The sequence below is a fragment of the Pteropus alecto genome, unplaced genomic scaffold, assembly GCF_000325575.1.
Source record: "Pteropus alecto unplaced genomic scaffold, ASM32557v1 scaffold78, whole genome shotgun sequence".
NCBI classification, from domain to species: domain Eukaryota; kingdom Metazoa; phylum Chordata; class Mammalia; order Chiroptera; family Pteropodidae; genus Pteropus; species Pteropus alecto.
Window position 1 is genome coordinate 11,302,397 of NW_006443124.1, and position 19,740 is coordinate 11,322,136.

At 42.5% G+C, this 19,740-nt stretch overlaps 2 long non-coding RNA genes across 2 annotated transcripts in view; one reads left to right on the forward strand and one right to left on the reverse strand.

Annotated features, from left to right (window-relative positions):
* The window catches only part of LOC107196504, a 30,245-nt gene extending 23,398 nt beyond the window's left edge, over positions 1-6,847 (reverse strand). Inside the window, exon 1 of the long non-coding RNA XR_003043462.1 lies at positions 6,734-6,847. This is a non-coding gene — a long non-coding RNA (uncharacterized LOC107196504). The remainder of the gene's footprint in view (positions 1-6,733) is intronic.
* Positions 6,848-17,892: 11,045 nt separating this feature from the next.
* LOC112471930 lies at positions 17,893-19,740 on the forward strand. The gene is made up of 2 exons (XR_003043479.1): positions 17,893-18,180; positions 18,768-19,740. It is a non-coding gene; the product is annotated as an uncharacterized LOC112471930 (long non-coding RNA).

The following is a 19,740-nucleotide window of genomic DNA, read 5'->3' on the forward strand; positions in this document are numbered from 1 at the left end:
AAGCTGTGTCCACCCACAGACTGGTGGGGCCCACTGATATGCTTAATAGCAATGACAAGGACGATAAAAATAGCTACTATGGGCCATGCACATGCTAAGCAGTTCACACAGGTTATTTTTAATTTTCAAATCTGTGAGGTAGGTATACTTGTTCCCATTTTATAGATGTAGAAACTGAGACTTGAACAGGCTGGATAATTTCCCAAGCACACCACCGGCCACCCACCCCGCCCACCCCGCCCCCTACACACACACAAATGAGCGGAGCTGGGACCCCAACCCGCCTGCTGTGGACTTCCCCACTGTGCTGTCTTGCCTCGGGCAAAGGTCTAAGTGCTGTCCATGTCACGGAAGACCCTCTGGGGAGCCAGGAGCAAGGGCATCACTGTGTATCTAAGACCTCAGTGACAGATGACCAGGCCAGCTGGAAAGAGGGCATCTGCTGCCCCTGCCCCATAGGGCAAAAGTCAGGTCTCTTTTTCCAAAGGGCCTCACGCCTACTTTCCACAGGAGTGAGGGCCCAGCTTTGGGAAAAGATGGAGAGTTCTAGAGCGCCCACATGACACCCGCATGCCTGTCCTAGCCCCCTCGTCATTCCAGGCTCAGTCTCTGTGATGCTCGGGTTGGAGGCGAGGATGGGAAGGAGGGTGGGGATACTGCAGGATCCAGGAAGCACCAGGCAAAGGCGAGGAGAGGAGTCCTGGAAGCGCACCACCCCCGGCCGTTCTGCCGCTCAGAAAACAAAAAGCAAGGCTCCCTGTCCTTGGCTTCCACGGATGCCCCTCCCTGGGGAGGTCTTAGTGCCCAGGATCCAGAGTCAGACTCCGATAGAATTGACTCAGATAGAATATTCACATTTTCTCCTGGAGACCAAAATGAATTCCAGGGACAGAGCCCTGGCCTGGGACCCCTTGAGTCCAGGCTCCTATTTCCGGCTTTTCCTCTAACTCTCCACATGACCTTAAGCGAGTCACTTAAACTCCCTGGTCTCGGCTTTCCTTCCTGTTAAAGGGGAATAGCTACATGTAATCATCACCGTAGCTGACATTCACTGAAGTTTTACTTGGAACCAGGCCCTGTGCTGGATGCATCAGCACTTTTATCCTCAGAGTACCCTGTGAGGTGGGTATTGTTTTCACGCCCATTTTCGCATGAGGAAGCAGATGGAGGAACAGGGGAGGCAGGGGACATGCCCACAGTCACAGTAATGGTTAGTAAAGGTGGACCTGGCTCTGAGAGCCACGTCTATTTTGCCAAGCTGTTAACCACTGTGACATAGAGTTACTTCATAAAGATCAAGGAGAGATGTAAAAGTGTCTTGAAAGCAAAAAAAAAGGATGTGTGTGTATGCTGCATAATACAAATATAAATCACAACTCCCTGGACATGACTTAAAGAATATTCCTAATTCCCTTAAGAATATTCTGTGGAAACTGTTCACAGAACCACAAACCTCCAAGATGGAGAAGACCCACAATAAGCCACTTTTTTCCACCCCCTCCCTTCGGACAGGAATGCTACAACTAGCCAAGTGCTGCAGGGGAGACCAGAAAGGTCAAGCAAGGGTGGCCAGCTTAGGCTCTCAGCTTGCAGGTGAGGGAGGAGAGAGAATCCAGTCTCCTGGCTCCTAGGGGAGGGGACGATGAAGACAAAAGGCCCATTTGTATCAAAGTGGAACCCCTCTGACCAAATGTAAACATTTAGCATAATATCTGACCATATCTTTTGTAACCTTAAAAACATTTTATTTTCCTACCAAGCTGGTCTCATTCAGTTCTGAATGTGTTTGTCCTCCTCCCCGCCTGGAAAAGCCCTGCAGGAACAGAGCTCACAGCTGCAGACAGTGGGACCGATGGTGGCTAGTATCGCCAGAAAAGGGACAGCATGTGCGGAAGGATATTGAGTAGATCTAAAGGATCTCAGTGAGGGCTGCAGATTTAGAGGCCAACCAGAAACACACCTCCAATACACCTCAGAGCTCAGCCAAGAACAAAACTCTGTCCCCTAGGGTGGCCAGCCCTGCCTCCCTCTGTGGCCTCAGCTCCTGGACCACCACTGGACCACCACGGGCCTCCTTGCTGCTCCCCAGACAATCCCATCCCAGGGCTGTGAACACGCCGTTTCCTCTGCCTGGAACACAGACAATCCCATCGCTTGCTCCCTGGCTTCACCAGGTTTCCGCTCAAATATCCGCTTCTTATCCCAGAGAAGTCTTCTTGGACGGCCCTGTCACTCCGTGCCCTCTCCCAGCTTCACTCTTCCCCAGAGCACCCTCTGCTCCCTGACACCATGTTAAGCATTGAGCTTCCCTGACGGGGCCCTAGGAAGCTCCATGAGGGCAGGGACTCGGGCTGTTTGGTTTGTTGCTGTAAGCCCACAGCCCAGAGCAGTGCCTGGTGCATTTTCGGTGCTCAACTATTTGCTGAAAACTCTGTGAAGGAGTGAACAAAGGAATGAATGGAAAACTTTAGTGAAAACCAAGTCCCCACATTCTCTAGCCCGCCCGTGCTGGAGGATTAGGGCAGTAACAAGAGTCAGCTTGTGCTGTGGCTGCAGCTGTGCTGTCTGTCACCCTGCCCTGATCAGATCAGCCCTGCGGCTCCCACTTTGGAAGGAAGACTTGTGCGGGGACCTGCAGCTCCAAAACTCGACAGTCTGCAGCACTCGGGACTTGTCCAGACTGTTGCTGTGCAGATCACGGAGGCCTGGCTGGGTTCCTGCCCCTGTTTTGCTAGGGCCTCAGACAGGCTGGGAAGTGACTTACCCACAGTCCTGTGTAGATTCACAGGGTCACACGAGGTCAGAGCTGGGTAGAGTTGGTGCTGATCTCAGGACCAACCTATGCCATGCAGGTAGTGCAGGGCAAATATTCGTGCGACTCTGGGGTCTGGCAGATCCAACCTCCGCCAGCTGTGTGACCTTGGAGAATTATTTGAAAGACAATACTTGAAAAGCACAGCTTTTCTCATGTGTAAAATGGAACCAAAAATCCTTCCTTTAAACAAGAAGCTTGTCTTCCTGTTCAGAACACTTTACTTTCCATTCTTTATGATATTACATTCAAATTCCTACTACCACCAAAATCGGGTCAACACAACCGACCTGGTGTGATCCCTCCGGACTCCTCCAGCACGCCTCCTCCTTCCCACCTGTGTGCCCGGAACCGCCACCTTCTTTCCTCCCATCTGAGTTTACTAAAGCCCCAGGGGCAGGTCTCTTCCTTGACTTAGGCTTGACTGGGCACTCGGGGATGTATGAATTGCATGTTAACAGGCAGGAACCAAGTTTTGACTCTTCAACCAGAACGTGGCATCCTTGAGGGCAACTGTCTCGTCTCCTGTGATGTTCCCCACACCAGCCCTTAATCTACAAAAATTCCTGTTGATGGACTCACTTGAAAATGCCCCCAGATATTTCCTCTAGTTCCCAAGGGAGGGAAAAGTAAGATATAGAAATAAATTGGAGATGAATTCAAATCACTCCTATCTGTGGGCTTGGTCTGTGTGAAAAAAAAAAAAAAAAAAAAAATCATCTCTATCTCCAAACCAGACTTGACAAGTAGAGGAACGCCCTAAAAACAATGCACAGAATAAATCACAAGAACCAGCCTCACTTAAAGATTTCAGGAAGGAAAACACAGTTTAACTGAAAACTGTTAACTGGTGTTTAAGAAAAAAACACAACAAACAGCCCGGAAATGTTTTTAGGACCCGTGTCTATCACAGTCCCTCAGGGGCTGATTTGTCCTTCAATGGGGTCTTCCTAACACCTGTTTTTACTGAAAATCAATAGCCCAACATCAGAGCTTCATGAGTGAGAAGGAGAGGGAAACCAGACACAGAGGGACACGGCTGTGAAGCACACCACCCAGATGGCAAGTATTTATTATATAATATTATAAACACTAAATATTACTGGCCAGTGCCCTCTGACCACGAGAGTGGGCCACCGGGAAGGTGACCCAAAAGCAAATGGAGTTCCCATGTCACCAAGATCTCCCTCCTGCCTTGTTCCTCTCTCTGGTCCATGCCTCTACTTCTCCCACCCACCTGCTAAATACAGCTGATAAAAAATCCTTGCACAACCCTCCAGCCAAACTAATTCCACATTATTTCAAGTGAGACCTAGGACCAACACATATTCCTTTCTTGTGCTTTTTTAAAGAAGAATATTAAAAGACAGAACTTAGAAAACTCAAGTGAGATGGAAAAGAATTAGATCTAATACCTTTTGATTATAACCTCATATTAATCTTTTTGAATGCAACTCTACATCTACACAAAGAAACTGTCCCTTTAAATTTCAAACATCAACTTAGTTCTCTTTCTCTCTCAGATTTCGAAAAACAGGACTTGCTCATTACAACAGAGTCACAAAACACAATCACAGTCTACATAAAATCCTATACACAAAAATGTTCATAGCAGCATTATTCACAGTAGCGAAAACAGAGAAACAACTCAAATGCCCATCAAATGATAAATGAATAAACATAACGTGGTATATTCATATAGTGGAATATTATTCAGCAATGAAAAGGAATGGAGTACTGACCCAGGCTACGACATGGATAAACCTTGAAAACATTATGCTAAGTGAAAGAAGCCAGGCACAAAAGGCTACATGTCATACGGTTCTATTTATATGATATCCAGGACAGATGAATCTAAAGACACAGAAAGTAGATGACTGGTTGCCTAGGGCTGGGGAAAACGGGGAGCCTGGGGGGTTGATAATTTAGGGGTATGGAGTTTCTTTTTGGAGTAATAAAAATGTTCTAAAACTGACTCTGGTGATAGATGCACAACTCTGTGAATACCCTAAAAACCACTGAATCATATATTTTAAATGGGCAAATTATATGGTATAAGAATTATAATATAGCTATTTAAAAAAAAAAAAAAAGGACAAGGAAAAAATACCCCACAATCACATTAGTGACAATCACAAGTTTGTGGGAGTGGCTGCTGTGGAAGTTTGTCAGTTGGAAACATCCGCAGTTAATGTGTTCTGGAGGCTATTTGTCCTGAGTTGACCAGAGAGGTGCTCCAAAGCAGTGCTCAAGAAGATGTCCCCCAGGACAAAGGACAGGTTTTCTTTCACTGTCTGCCGTTGTAACCGTAATATTTTAAAACATTCAGATATTAACAGGCATTTACGAGTGACGTGGTTTATAAAATAACTGATTTTGACCCTTTAGACTCAGGTGGCATCAGTTACCAGAACTAGGCTGAGACAAAGTCATGTTCAGGGAGCTTAGAGTTTGTCAGTGTGTGCGTCCTCAAACAGGTCATGAACCCCCTCAGCACTTTTCGAAATTTTCAAATCGAACTTTTCCAATTTGTGGAGGTTATAGGTCTTTCGAAGGAACAACAAAGCCACCTTGCATCAACGGGTCCACATGATGATGCAGGTAATAATGGGCATGAGGCAAACAGTAATACAGACAAATTTTACCAGTGTGTGCCAACAATTCAAGCTACATGAAATAAGGAAGGTAAAATAGCATCATGTAAAGTTAGGATATTAAATTTGGAGCCAGGGGCTGTCTGGGGATTGTGTGTTTGTTTCCCATTAATTTCACTTTGTCTCTTTCTCAGGTTGTGAGACCGAGAGCGAGTGTGACTCATCTACCCATGGGTGGCCAGCCTCACTTTCTGATAAGAGACCTGGGGCTGCCACTTTGGCTTGCTACATCTTAGCTCTGGAAGTAATTTAATCTCTGAGCCTTGATTTCCACATTTGTAACAAAGGAATAATATCATCTATTTGACCAGGTTTTTGTGGGGACTGAATGAGATGTAAACTGTGTAGCATAGTGCTTGACACACGAAGGTTAGGGTGAAACTGGCACAGGTTGGGGTGAAGGACAAGTTCCCTGCGAAGAAAGACCTGTGACATGTGACACTGAGGAAAGGTGTCACAGAATCCTTATCAGGCAGGGGCCCCAGAGGGGTTGCAGGCCAGTGGAAGGATATCACCAAACCTCATAGGTGCTGAAAATCAGGGAGGTCCTTCGCTAGACCCCTCGCTAGAATGCCAAGAAGTGGTGTAGGTGCCCTTAGTGTTAAGGACCGAAAGTATCTTTATGCTCGAATGTAAAACAGAATTATTGTCTGTTAAGGGTAAAGCTAATAACTGGGGCTGAAATAGAACGTAAACAATCTCTACTCCACTGCTGTGACTACAGCACAAACAGTTTTACGATCAATAAGGTGGAGCTATGAAATCACCAGCTGTGGGAAGAAGGGAGGAGCAGTGGGAGAAGCCTAGCAAGGGAGCCGCAGGGTCTGGGTGAGCACCTGGGCTCTGCTGGGCCGGGGGCAGCTCCCTGGCGGGACATGAACAGGCCACCCTGTGAGCACCTGGAAGAAGTCCACCAGGTCCTTGCAAAGAACACCTCACACGCCCCGCTTACATGTGATGAATTAAAGGGAACAATTCTGGATGGATACTGCCTCCCTGGATGACAAAGGGGATGGGCCCAGGGTGCAGGCAGGAAGGGACACCACACTCAGAGTGCAGAGGATCACCCTCTTGCCCCCATCCCCTCTGCCACATTCTAGCAATACTTCTGGTTTCACTGCTCTTGTTTTTTGTTTTTGTAAACAAACTAAAAATCAACAAACTACCCCAAATTCAACATGTGTGACTTACACCAATTTCTATATTTAAAAAATACAAATAATTTGGAACAAATAAGAGAAAAATGCTGGTCAAGTTCTAAACTCACCCACGGCTGGTGGCATTCATGTCTCTAGGAGAAGGGAATCCATTTTCTTGTTCCCCTGCTGTCCAGCCGTAGGTTGGCCTGCCGTGCAGAGAAGTCCAGGGCATGCTGCCATCTGCAGGCAAAACAAGGAAAAGCACAAGTTATGGCTCAAATCGCCCATTTAAAGCCCCTGGCCTGGGCCTTTCCTCAGGCAGCTGGAAGACTCAACCTGGTGCAAGAACCAGGAGAACTCACTCAGTTCCATGTTTGGGACCCCACTGCAGAGTTGCAACAGACTTCGTCAGTGAAAATTCTAAACTATCAAGGGCTCAAGTATTTCTTGACAAAAACAACAGCAAACTTTTACACAGGACTCACCATGTGCCAGACACTGCTCTAAACGATTTTCACTTATTAACGCATTTCACTCTCAGAAAAACAGGTGACTATTTTAGAAGGTCTCTGTCAGTTGGTCTGATTATTGAGCTAGGTTGGATAATTAAAATGCAGAACTTGATAAAACCTGATTTCAAAGGGAGGTCAGATATGAAAACTCTGAGAGAGACTCTGAGGTCATTCATTCTCCAAATATTTATCGAGTGCCTGTTCTAGACCAGATGCTGCTCTAGGACCTGGGAATAGAGGCATGAGCCTAAAAGACAAAGTCCCTGCTCTCACGGAGCTTCTGTTCTGGTGGGGGGAGGTGATGCTAAAAGAGGTGATAAAGGCTGTGCAGACGCAAAAACAGAATAAAAGAGCTAGAGAATGATGACAATGCTGTTAACATCATCCATCCATCCATCCATCCATCCATCCATCCATCCATCTATTCATTCATATTCCCAGGTTTCCCAAGTACTTACTAACCATCTACCACAAGCCAAGCACTGTGCTGGGATGCAGTGATGGGCAAAAGACAGACATGGTCGTTGCCTGCACATATTGATCAAACGATCACCTAAATAAATGCAAAGCTGTTAACCTGTGGTAAGTGTGAAAGCAGAGTGGTACAGGTCCCTCTGAGGGCATCCCAGGGAGACTTGACCTTGTTTGGAGCCTTGGGAAGGCTGGAGAGGGAGTGTGTGTAGAAGCGTCCTTGGCAAAAAACACACTGTGTGCAAAGACTGGATCTTGAACACCAGCCAGAGGTGGAGTGGGGAGAGAAGAGGCAGAAGGAGCTGGAGAAGGAGTGTGGGCAGTCCTTCTTTGCTTGGTCCTCCCAGACACAAAGGGCCTCTGAGAACTGGAGCTCAACACAAGGGTCCTAGACAGAGGTATAACGTGGATGGATTTGTGTGTTGCCCTGCCAAAGATGATGTCTGAATTTCTGGAAGCTGTGAATATGTTCCCTTACATGGCAAAATGGACTTCACAGATACAATTAAGTTAAGAATCCTGAGATGGGGAGATTATTCTGGATGTAATCACAAGTGTCTTTATAAGAGGGAGGCAGAAGGAGGCCAAATACAGAAGAGGAGTTTCAGCATGACGCAGCATGAGAAAGACTTATTGGTTTAAAATATGAGGAAGCAGCTATGAACCAAGGAATGCAGGAAGCCTCTAGAAGCTAGAAAGGCCTTCTTTGCTGTTACAGCAGCAATAGGAGACTAATTCATACACTGACTTCTGCTAATAAACAAAAAGACTAGAAGTAAGGGGAAGGGGAGGCAGGGGCCAGGCAAATGTCATTTTGTTATCCAGGCAAGGGATGGGTGAGAGCTTGAACCACAGCAGTGGCAGTGGGGGTGGAAAGGAGTCGGAGGACCCCAGGAGGGCGGGAGTCGGCCATTCAAAGGTCTGCTGCAACCTGGCAGATGTTAGTGGAATGCCACAGCAGGCCTCTCTCTGTCTCAGGACCAGGCCAGCTCACCCTGGGCAGAGCCCAGCACCCATTGTGGGAGGAAGCAGCTCTCACCAGGGCAGTACGATCACTCCTCCACTCACTTAATGGGGACCTGCCAACTCCATTCCCATGAAGGAGTCCAGGGGCTTCCAGGAAGAAGCTCTAAGAAGTAACGACAACCAGGAAATTTCTACCATGCAAAAGGGAGCAATTATTTGTACCAAGCATTTGGCTTTGCACAAAGAGATTTCGTAATCCTGGAAATGAGGCGTCCAAATTTAAACACACACACATCTCCAACTCAGGTGATGCATAAGAACAATTAAATCCGATGTGTAGAAATTTCATGGTCAGTAGAATAATGCAGAAATTAAAGAAAGAGAATAAATGAGAAGCTAGGATATCCTCTTATCATCTACTTCATTTCTTTTTAGTGATGCAGACCTACTGAAAAAGTGGGGTCCTAATTTGCTCCTGCCTAATAGGGCCGTGAGAAAAGGCAATAAAAATGATTCCGAAGAATTTTAGCTATATTCTCTCTATTCCCCCCAAAGTATAACTATACACCCACCAAGACTTTGGAGTGTACTGTGGGGTGACAAGGAGGTCTTGAGGACACTACTCCCCCATCCCAGCCCCAGGTGACTTTGCAGCAGGCCTCAAACTTAACCTGATTCTAGGAGCACATAAGGACCCAGGAGTGCCTGAAGATGGCAAAATACCAGGTAGTCTGGTATTTTATCTATATCTAAACATAGATATATGTATGTAGGTATGTATCGTTTTTCTGGTGACAAAAGCAACATATGTTTATTATTGGAAAACACAAAAATCCCCTGTAGTCCCAACCATCCAGAGATAACTTATTTGGAAATATTTTCTTCCAATCTTTTTTCTAATAATTTTAGTGTGTGCGTGTATGTGTGTGTGTGTGTGTGTGTGTCTATATCTAAATCTATACTTTCTTTCTAACAATATTAGGATACTGTGTTTATTTTTCTCTGCAAACAATTTTGTTCTATCTAGCAGTATATAATTTTTCCATGTCATTAAATATAATTTTTAATAGTTGGCAGTATTCCATCCTAGAAAAGTTTCAAAATCACTTAAGGAATTCATTATTGGGGGACAACCTAGTGGTTTCTAAATTTATAATTGTAGAAGTCCCACTGGGAGGAACAGCTCCAAATATAAGAACATCTCCAATGAAAATCTGTGTCTGAGCTCTGATTATTCCTTAGGGTCTTGTTTTGCACTTTTCAGTCATCTATTCATCACCATTACTACTTCGCCATAATTATATACTGTCTGTACTGTACTTAACATTTCTCTTTAAATCAACTCATTTTTGCCCTTAAGTAAATGTACAAACCTTACTTACTATTGTAAATGGAAAACCAGCATCATATGTCATGAATGAAGCAATTGTAAAAATAAATACAGTGGAAAACGAAACAGCATGGTGAAAATATAGTTTAAATACTGCTATTCCCTGGCTCATTCTTTTATATCAAAAGAGAGATTAGGAAGGTTTAGAGACGTGTTAAAGACATATGAGCACCAAGCTGAGATTCTTCTCCTTCCCTTGCTCAGAGGATTGAAAAGAAATCGAGCAGGGGAATAACTTCTCACCATGTGAGTCAGGGTTAGACGATGCTGCAAATGTGTTCCATATAGAATTACTCTGCACCACCTGAAGTGACTGCTCATGGGAATCGTGTCTTAGGATATATTCCTGGAAGTAGAACTAATGGGATAAAAGGTATGGACACTTTAAAAAGCTTCTGATAAGTACCAACCAAGGCAGTTTTACTATGAGAGTGCCCATTCTACTTCTCTCAAATGCTAAGGATAAAGAAAAATGTTAAAATGTTAAGCTTTTTATTGTAAGATATTTTGCAGGGCCATTACATGAACCTTCGGTTTGTGGTAAGTTTACACAAACTGATACTGCACTTGGTTTAACCGAGCTAAAGTAAACTCAGTAAAACACGAGGAAATGACTTTAGCGTTTGCAAATATTTCAGAATGTTTTTATGCCAGCAAAGGTCAAATGAGGATCAAAATAGCCTGCATTCCACAGTATACTTTTGAGAAATCAGAGACCCAGGGAAGCATTACTCATGAGATACAAATCACTACAAATTTTGAGTAAGTCAATGAAAACTCTAAAAGAAACACATGTTTAAGCCCTCCTATCCTGGTGTGATAGGCAACTGCACAAATAGATTATAGATTGATGCAACTGTTAACATTTATAAAATAGAAAAAGAAGACAATTTTGAAGTGTAAAGAGTTAATAATAATAGAAAGCTTCCAGATTATTTCAACAATTCCTGGGCAGATACCCATGTGTGTATGTGCCTGTGGGGGAAATGTGGGGGAGGAGAAGATAATTAAAAACATGCTAAAAAGTGTCTCATGTCTGGAAAGACATTAGAGATTCTGATTGATTTTTGGCATTTGTAGGAAAATATAAGTTTATCTATGCTTAAGAATTTAATGAGCGCTCCTAGTAAGATACAGAATTCCAATTCACTAAATAAAAAGGTAAGAAAGAATAGAGACAAAGACACCTTGATAAATCCAGAAAAAGGCATAAGAAAAAAGAAAAAAGAAAGAATTCATGATGAATATATGGCAAAACAAGATGGCAGGAATAAAGCCACACTTATCAGTGATCAAAATAATATGAATGAATTAAATGCCACTATTAACAAACCCAAGACTTTCAACCTAATGGCTATCAATAGAAAGATGGATAAGTAAAGTATGATGTTCCATTTTAATGGATGTGTGTATGCATCTGCATACACCACAGAAAGAGGCCCATGCTCTACCTAGTTTAGAAATTGTAGAAAATTGTAGAAAAAATGTAAAAGCAGAGAAAAGGGTCCAGAAAAACACACTAATCTGGTAACCGTGGTTGCCAGTAAAGAGTGGAATTTTAGGGGACAGGAGGGGCTTTCTCGTCTCACTCCATGAGTGTCTACGTTGTTTGAATCCGTTATAAGCAGCATGTAGCCAGAAAAACAAGGCAAATGAGATAACAAATATAAGGACAGAGCCAATGAAATAGAAGATATATTGAACAAAAAGTAAAGGTGGTTAACAAAACTAAAAGTATTTCTCTGAAAACAGACATATCTCTAGGAAGATTGATCAAGAATAACTGATAGAAGATGGGGGTGGGGGGGAAGACTACAGAAAAAAAGAGGAAATTACAAATACAGCAGACATTTTAAAACTTATAAAAGAATAATGTAAGTAATTATATGACACTACATTTTGAAAACATAGATGGAATGAATAAACTTCTAGAAAAATTGCCAGAATTGGCACAAAAATGATAGAAAATGTGAAAAGTCATTTAAGAAAATGAAATAATTTTTAAAACCACTTCCTCATAAAGTCTCAGGCCCAGATAGCTTTACCACTGCATTCTACCAATCTCTAAGGAACAGACAGTCTCTACCTTAAATGTGTCACTTAAAAAAATAGAAAAAAAGAAGACATTGCCAACTTAAGGTTACTATAATTTGGAAATTTGGAATATGGACTTTTCAGAAAAACAAAATACAGGCCAGTTTCACTTATAAACATGGATGTAAAACACCTAAATAAAATAGTATCCAATCAAATCCAAAAGTGTATTAAGAATGTATCATGATAATGTAATAAAAAATGGTTCAAAGTCAGAAAATCTTTCAGTGTATATCACTCCATTAATGCATTATGAAAAGGGTTACCACTGCTCACTGTCTCTCCCTTCTCCACCTCCTGGGAACACCATGACATCTCCCAGCCACCTCACAACTAGATGAGACTGTGTGACTGGTCCTTGCCAATAGAATGCCAGTAGAAGTGACATTTGTCATCTCTGGCCAACATAAAGGACCTATTATTGAAAGATTCAGATCCTAATGGATGGGGAATCAACAGGCTAGAAAGAGCCTCAGCTCCCAAAGGACTAAGTGAAGAAGAGCCCACTATCTTGCCAACACCCTTGGACTGTGTCATGAGTGATAAATTAAAAGCTGTATTTGTATAAGCCATTGAAATGTTGAAGTTGGTACAATAGCTAATATTATATACCTAATAACACATGGAAAATCAGGATGGGGAAATCACATGATCATCTCACCGCATACAGAAAGAACATTTGACAAGGTTCAATGACTAATTCATGATGACAAGAAAACCAAAAGAAAACAAAAAATACAATTCTTGGAAAAGTAGAATTAGGGGACCAAGCCCCTGTCTTCTCCACCACATTTTCTTCACAGCTTGATTATCCATTGGTTTAGCCACCACACATGATAAACTTTTGCTATTAAATTTTTCATTAGAAAGTAATACATGGGATTTTGTTTATTTTCCTTGGTATCTCAGATCCAAATAAAAGGGACTTCCTTTACTTGATAAAGGTTGTCATCTACAAACCTATAGCTAACAACACACTTAATAAACTGTATCAATTCTCTTTAAGAAATGGAACAGACAAGAATGCCTGCTTTTACCACCACCATGTAATAGAATGATAGAAGCAGTAGCCACTACAGGATAATCAGAAAGAAAACAAATATGAAATTGGAAGGAAAGAGACAAAAGTTATCAATGTTTGCAACTAGTGTAATTATTTATATAGAACTCTCAAGGGAATCCACAGAAAAACTATGAGAATGGATAGGAATTCAGAAAGGATATAAGACCAATCTGAAAACAATTGCATTTCTCCACACCAGTAGTAACCAACCAAAAAAGAAAGGGAGAGAAAAATATTTAACATTATAACAGGCATCAATGTAACAAAATAAGATACCATTTATAATAGTAATGTTATTGAATCTAGGAATTATCTTAATAAAGAATGCATAAGAGCCCTGTGGGGAAAATTTTAAAACTCAATTAAAATACATAAAATGCATAAATTTTAAAACTCAATTATAATACATAAAATACATGAATAAATAGAGAGATAAGACCATTCCCGTGGGTGAGATGACTTGACATTTAAAGGTTTCAATTCTTCCCAGATCAAGCTGTGATTTCAATTAATTCCAATAAAAATTTTAGGAGGACTTTTTGTGAACTTTCCAGACAGATTTTAAAACGTTTACAGGACAAGTCCATGACCAGCTAAGAAGAGCTTGAAAAAGAAAAAGTACAAGTTAAGACATATAGCAAAGCTATAGTAATAAAAACAAAATCCAATTGGGTTAAAGATGTAAATGTAAAAGATGACATAATAAAGTCAGTAAGAGAAAATACAGAAACAAATTTTTGTGTAAGAGTTAAACAATAAAGCTCATAGATGAAAACACAGGAGTGACTCTTCAGGACCTTGGGTCAGGCAAGGATTTCTTAGATATGACACCAAAAGCAGAAGAAATAAAAGAGAAGATTGGTCATTTGGATCTCAACAAGATTGAAAATTTTTGCTTTAAAGAATTTAAAGATTGAAAATTTTTGCTTTAAAGAACACCATCAAGAAAATAAAAAGGCAACTCACAGAACAGGGGAAACTGTTTGCAAGTCAAGTATCTGATAAAGAACGTGTATCAAGAATCTATAAAGAACTCTTACAACTCAATAACAAAAGACTAAACATCTCATTTAAAAAATAGACCTGAATTGACATTTCTCTAAAGAAGATATACGAATGACTAAGTTCGTGAAAAGATGCTCAACACCATTAACCATCAGGGAAATACACATCAAAACCACAATGAGCTACAATTTCACACCTGCTAGGATGGCGATAAAAAGACAGACAATAAGTGTTGGTGAGGATGTAGAGAAATTGGAACCCTCATGCACTGCTGGTAGGATTATAAAATGTTGCAGCTGCTTTGGAAAACAGTCTGGAAGTTCCTCAAAAGTTTAAACAGAGATACCACATGATCCAGCAATTCTACTTCTAGGTATATATCCAAGAGAAATAAAAATATATGTTCACACAAAAACTTACACATGAATGCTCAGAGAAGCATTATTCACAGTAGCCAAAAAGTAGAAACAACCTAAACTTCCATCAACTGATGAATGAAAAAACAAAATGCTGTATATCAACATGACAGAATATTATTGGGCAATAGAAAGGAACACACTAGTGATGCATGACATAATGTGGATAAACCTCCAAAACATTAAGCTAAGTGAAGAAGCCAGTTGCAACAAACCACATATTGTATAATCACATTTATATAAAATTTCCAGAAATAGGAAACTATATATAGAAAGTAGGTTAGTGCTTGCCTAGAGCGGGGGAGGGGGATATTGAAGGATATTGGAATGACTGCTAATAGAGTAATAAGAATGTTCTAAAATTAGATTATGGTGCTGGTTACACACTCTGTAAATATTCTATAAATCACTGAATTATATCTTTAAACAGGTAAATTTTATGGTATGTAAATTATGTCTCAATAAAGCTATTAATAATAACAAAAAGGAGACCATAAATGAGGTTAATAAGCGAGTGGGTGACAAGATGAGGGGATGACTTAAAACATCTACATTTGATAAAGGATCAACATTTTAATATGTAAGGATATCAACATGTAAGGAACAAAATGCAAACCAGATAGAAAAATATCAGAAACCTAAAAGAAAAGAAGGGCAAATGAGACAGCAGGGCAATTCACAAATGGCAAAACAACATGATGAGATGCTCGATTAGACAGAAATGGAGTACTGCTTTAACCTACCAGTTTGACAAAAATTAGTTAGATATTAATAAGTACTGGCAGATGTTGGGAAAGGGGCTCTTATGCACTCCTGGTGGGAGGAAACCGATGAAGCCATTCTGCCACAAAAAGCAGCAGTTTTTAGAAAAAGACATGACACAAATATCCTAGAACTAGAAATCTCCTATCTATCCATTATCTATCTATCTATCTATCTATCTATCTATCTATCTATCTATCTATCTATCATCTATCTAGCTAGCTATCTATCTACCTCTCTCTCTCTCTACATCGTCATCTATCATTTATTTATTTATCTAACTATCTCAGAGAAATTCTTGTACAAGAACACGTGGACATACTTGAAAAGATGTGTGGTATAGCACTGTTTATGGAAGCAAGGCATTCAGGGGCCACCCAATGTCTAGTCTCAGGAGACTGGTGATGTACTTGTGGTGTACACTTTTAATAGAAAACTATGCAACAGCCAGGAGTAATGAACTAGAATTGACATATAGCAATAGGGTTTGACTATAACTCTAGAGGAAATAACAAAATAAAACAAAAAGACTCAAAATGGACAAAGGATAATAGTGTGCCATGAATTGAGGAGTATATAATTCAATTCTGTATGCCTGAGATCCTAAGGAAAATAAATAAAATGCCAGGCATTACTTTCTAGTGAAAAATGTAATAACAAAGGGCATCACATGTTAGTGGCTAAGCCAATGAATAACAAAGCTATGGAGGAAAGAAGGTCGTGAGGGGCTTGCTGGGTCTTCAGCTGAGTCATTCAGCTTTCAGGAACATGGAAGCAAGAACCCAGTGTGGTAAAAATGTGATGGATGGTGTCACCTAGTCCTAGACCATTCCTCCCCCTTACCCGCAGACAGAAGATAAAGAGTGTGGGAGTGTAAAATATTTCTTTCCACTCCCATTTGTCTAAGTTCTTCTGGCTGGACTAATAGATTAACATGAGACAGATTAACAGGAGAAAAATGTCCAAATTTATTACATATGAGAGTTCACTAGTTGAGGTTTATAGGCCATTCTGGACTAAGGAGAGGGAGTCAGGGGTTTAAGATTTCAAAGGAAAAGCAGGTAATTCACAGGTAGTTGAGAAAGAGCAAACATGTGGTAAACAAATTCTTGCTGGGCCACCCAGAAACAAAGGGACACAGTGGGGAGTCCAAAAACGGGCTTGGCTAGATTTCTCCCAGTCTGCCACATTTAATTCATATATGCTTTAGGTGAACACACTAGGGTTTCCTCCCTGAAGCAAGTTTTTCTATCTGAATTCCTTTAGGTAGGTAAGGGTCAAATGTTCTGAGGCTTTTGTTTCTTAAAAATAACCAGCTTAAAATCAACATCCCAAAAGGTATATTTAGAGGTGGCAAATTTTGGTCCCTCTCAAGAAGAAAGGGAGAGAACCATCCATCCATGAGTTTAAATTTAGTTAACAGGAGGAAAAGAGAAGGACATTATGGAATTCAGAAGAAAAGGAACAGTTTGGTGAAAGTTAGTCATAAAATCAAAGGTCTGATTTTCTGGCTTATGATAAAAGCAGTATTTTCTAAAACTAATGAATACTCACCACCCCACTGCCACTGGGCGGGGTGGGGCGGGAGGGGGGAACTCCATGTTTTAAAAATTAGGGCATCGAGTCATCTTTTGTCAAATTCAGATGGCTATTTTCAAAGCCAAGATCATTCCAGTTTTGTTTCAGTAATGGGTCTTATGATCAGATCCATGTGATTAGGCTGAATTCCTTTTTATTAAGACAAAAAAGTCGAGTAGAAAGGGGTTCTTGGTATTGGCTACAAAAACTGGCATGTAAGTCAAGTGCCTGCAGATTTCATCACTTTGAACACCGAGTGCCTCCTCTCACCTATGCTTGTCCTACGCAACTGGCCTGTGGACAACTTGCAGACATATTTTCTCTAGCTAGGGGATGGGGAGCACCCCATGGCAGGGGCTGTATCCGCGGCCTTGAGGCAGCGCCCAATTCTCCGCATACCACGAAGGTACGCGGCAGACTGGAGCAAGGACAAAAAACCAGGGCACTCGTCTTTCACCCTTTCGCTGGTGGACGCAGTGGACAGAGTTTCCCTGTTTGGGAAAGTCTGGGTCCCAGAGTGCATCCATCCCTGGCCATTTATGCCAGACCCAGGGGCTGGATCCCTGCAGAGTGAGCTCCTCCTCCCCCGTCTTCACACGGGCAGGGTCTTGAGGAGGGAGGGCGACATCCTGCCCTAGCTACTCTCCAAGCCTGCGACCAAGAGAGGTGAGCTGCCAGGCCCCTGGAGGGCACCACAAGGGCGCCCAAGTGCACGAGATCTGAAAACCGCAGAAAGCACAACTACACGAGGCACAGGCCAAGTGGGGAAGAGGAGGGATCTGATAGGTAAGAAAGGATAAATGGTGCGTTCCTTCATCCCCGCTGAGCTCAGTTAGGCACTCTGCTTGCATTTTGCATCCATCCATCCTCCCACTTTGATTTTAAGAAACCCGAGTTGGGGGGTGCGGAATCCGCGTTCCACAAAAAGGAAACGTGCGCTGGGAGTGGTGGCCTGACTTGCCCCCGTCCCACCTCGACCCCAGGACCCCAGATCCTTGACACGTTTGCCGGAGCTCCCCCAGGTCTTCCAGCTCGTCTGCCCTGCATTCAGCGCCTGCCCGCGCCTCGTGGCTGGCGGAGGCCGGGCCCCCCACTGCTGGCGCCCCTTCATGGGTTCCGGGCCTGAGGAGGTGGGCGCTGGCCTGGTAGCTGGGAACAAGCCTCTGAGGAGCCCCGGTTGGGGGCGCCGAGCGAACTGGGGCAGGTTTGGCTCGCAGACCCCAGGGGTCGGCCTGGCTCCGAAGCCCAGGCATGGGCCCTGGTCTCTCTGCCCAACTGGCGCACTGTGTCACTTCTAACAGCTTCGTCCTGGCACAAGGTACCAGACTCTTCATCCTGGGTCAGCAGAGAAATCAAAAGTCAATGGTATCAGTGAAACGGGGGACCCTTCCTTTGATAAGAGAAACTGGAACAGCAAGCTTAAGGTTTGGGCTTCGTGGGCTAAATGGTGCCCATCAATACCCAAGAATTTAGACTCCAGGGTTCAAGGCCTTGCTCTGTCACTTACTGGCTCTGTGATTTGGGGCAAACTATTTATTCCCTTAGCCGTAGGTCCACTGTGGATGGGGATGATAACCATAGCTACCTCAGGGGTGTAGGAATTAAATGAAACCATATAAAGGAGAACATACTTGGTCTTTTCTATTAGGCTCTATGTTGGTTCTTTGAGGGCAGGGACCAAGTCGTTATTTTTCTGGATGCTTGGTAGACATTCTCTAATGGTCAGCTCATAGAATTGGAGGCCTCGGTGATTATAGGATAGTTCGCCAAGTATTGACTGTGTGATCTTGACTTGGAAGAACGGAGGGGGCGCTGCAGTCTTTTTCAAGGCACCACACGCTCAGCCTGACAATGAGCCCCTGTAATTATGCCACTGAACCAAGGTTTTTTTTTTTTATGGTGGAGCACTGCTGCGAGGTTTGACGACGTCCCTACTGCTCTATCCAGCATCAGTCTCTGAGATCTGAAGATATTTTGTACATATTCCTCGGAAAACGCGACAAGACTGCATGCTTCAAACACAATTTGCCACGTGTTTGTTCATATTTGTCGTAGAGCAATCCGATAACTGCAACCGAAAACAAACTGCTTAGTCCGCGAGTCGCTCTGGTTTTCCTGTTTGTAATTCGGGTACATTCCCTGCATGATGCGGGCCTTGATCTGTGACTGATGTGGAGGCTCTCTATATGCCCTTGCAGTATCTTCCTCAAGAGCTGGTGGTGGCCTACCCGGCCAAATGGTGGCCTTAGAACAACAAAAACCCATGTTTCCCCTGTGGATGGTGCTTTTGGTCTATAGTATGAAGTAAAAAAAAAAAAAAAAAAAAATCAAGGCAAGCCTTGAAGCCTCTTGCTTGTTATAGAACAATAACTCTTGACTCCATGAGAACAAACTAGAGCTAAATCTGCTTCTGCATCAAAAGTATATCTGGGAGATAAGGGTCAGGAAATGAGATGTAGACATACAAGAAGATAAAGCCGAATCCTGGTTACCTGTTATAGGTGTTACATATGTGAGCAGAGAAGTGCCAGGAAATGAGAACTAGCCAGGAGTCATCATCTTGGTGATTTCCCAAGGTCCAGATTTGGTCCTCAACCTTGTGGGATCAGAAATTTCATCTTTTCAGTGTTCCAGTGTTGATGAAAAATCAGTGTTGTAGAAAACTGAATGCTAACTTACTGATTTCATTAACTATTCGCTAGTCTCTATACTAAGTGCATTACATACATTACTTAATTTAATTCTCTCTATAATCATGTGGTGTGTTGTGATTTTTTTTCTTTCAATTGGGGGAAAAATGATGAAGGATATCCCCAAGGTCACACAGTTAGTGTGTATGTAAGTGGTAAAGTCAAATAAAGACCATCTGATTTCAAAA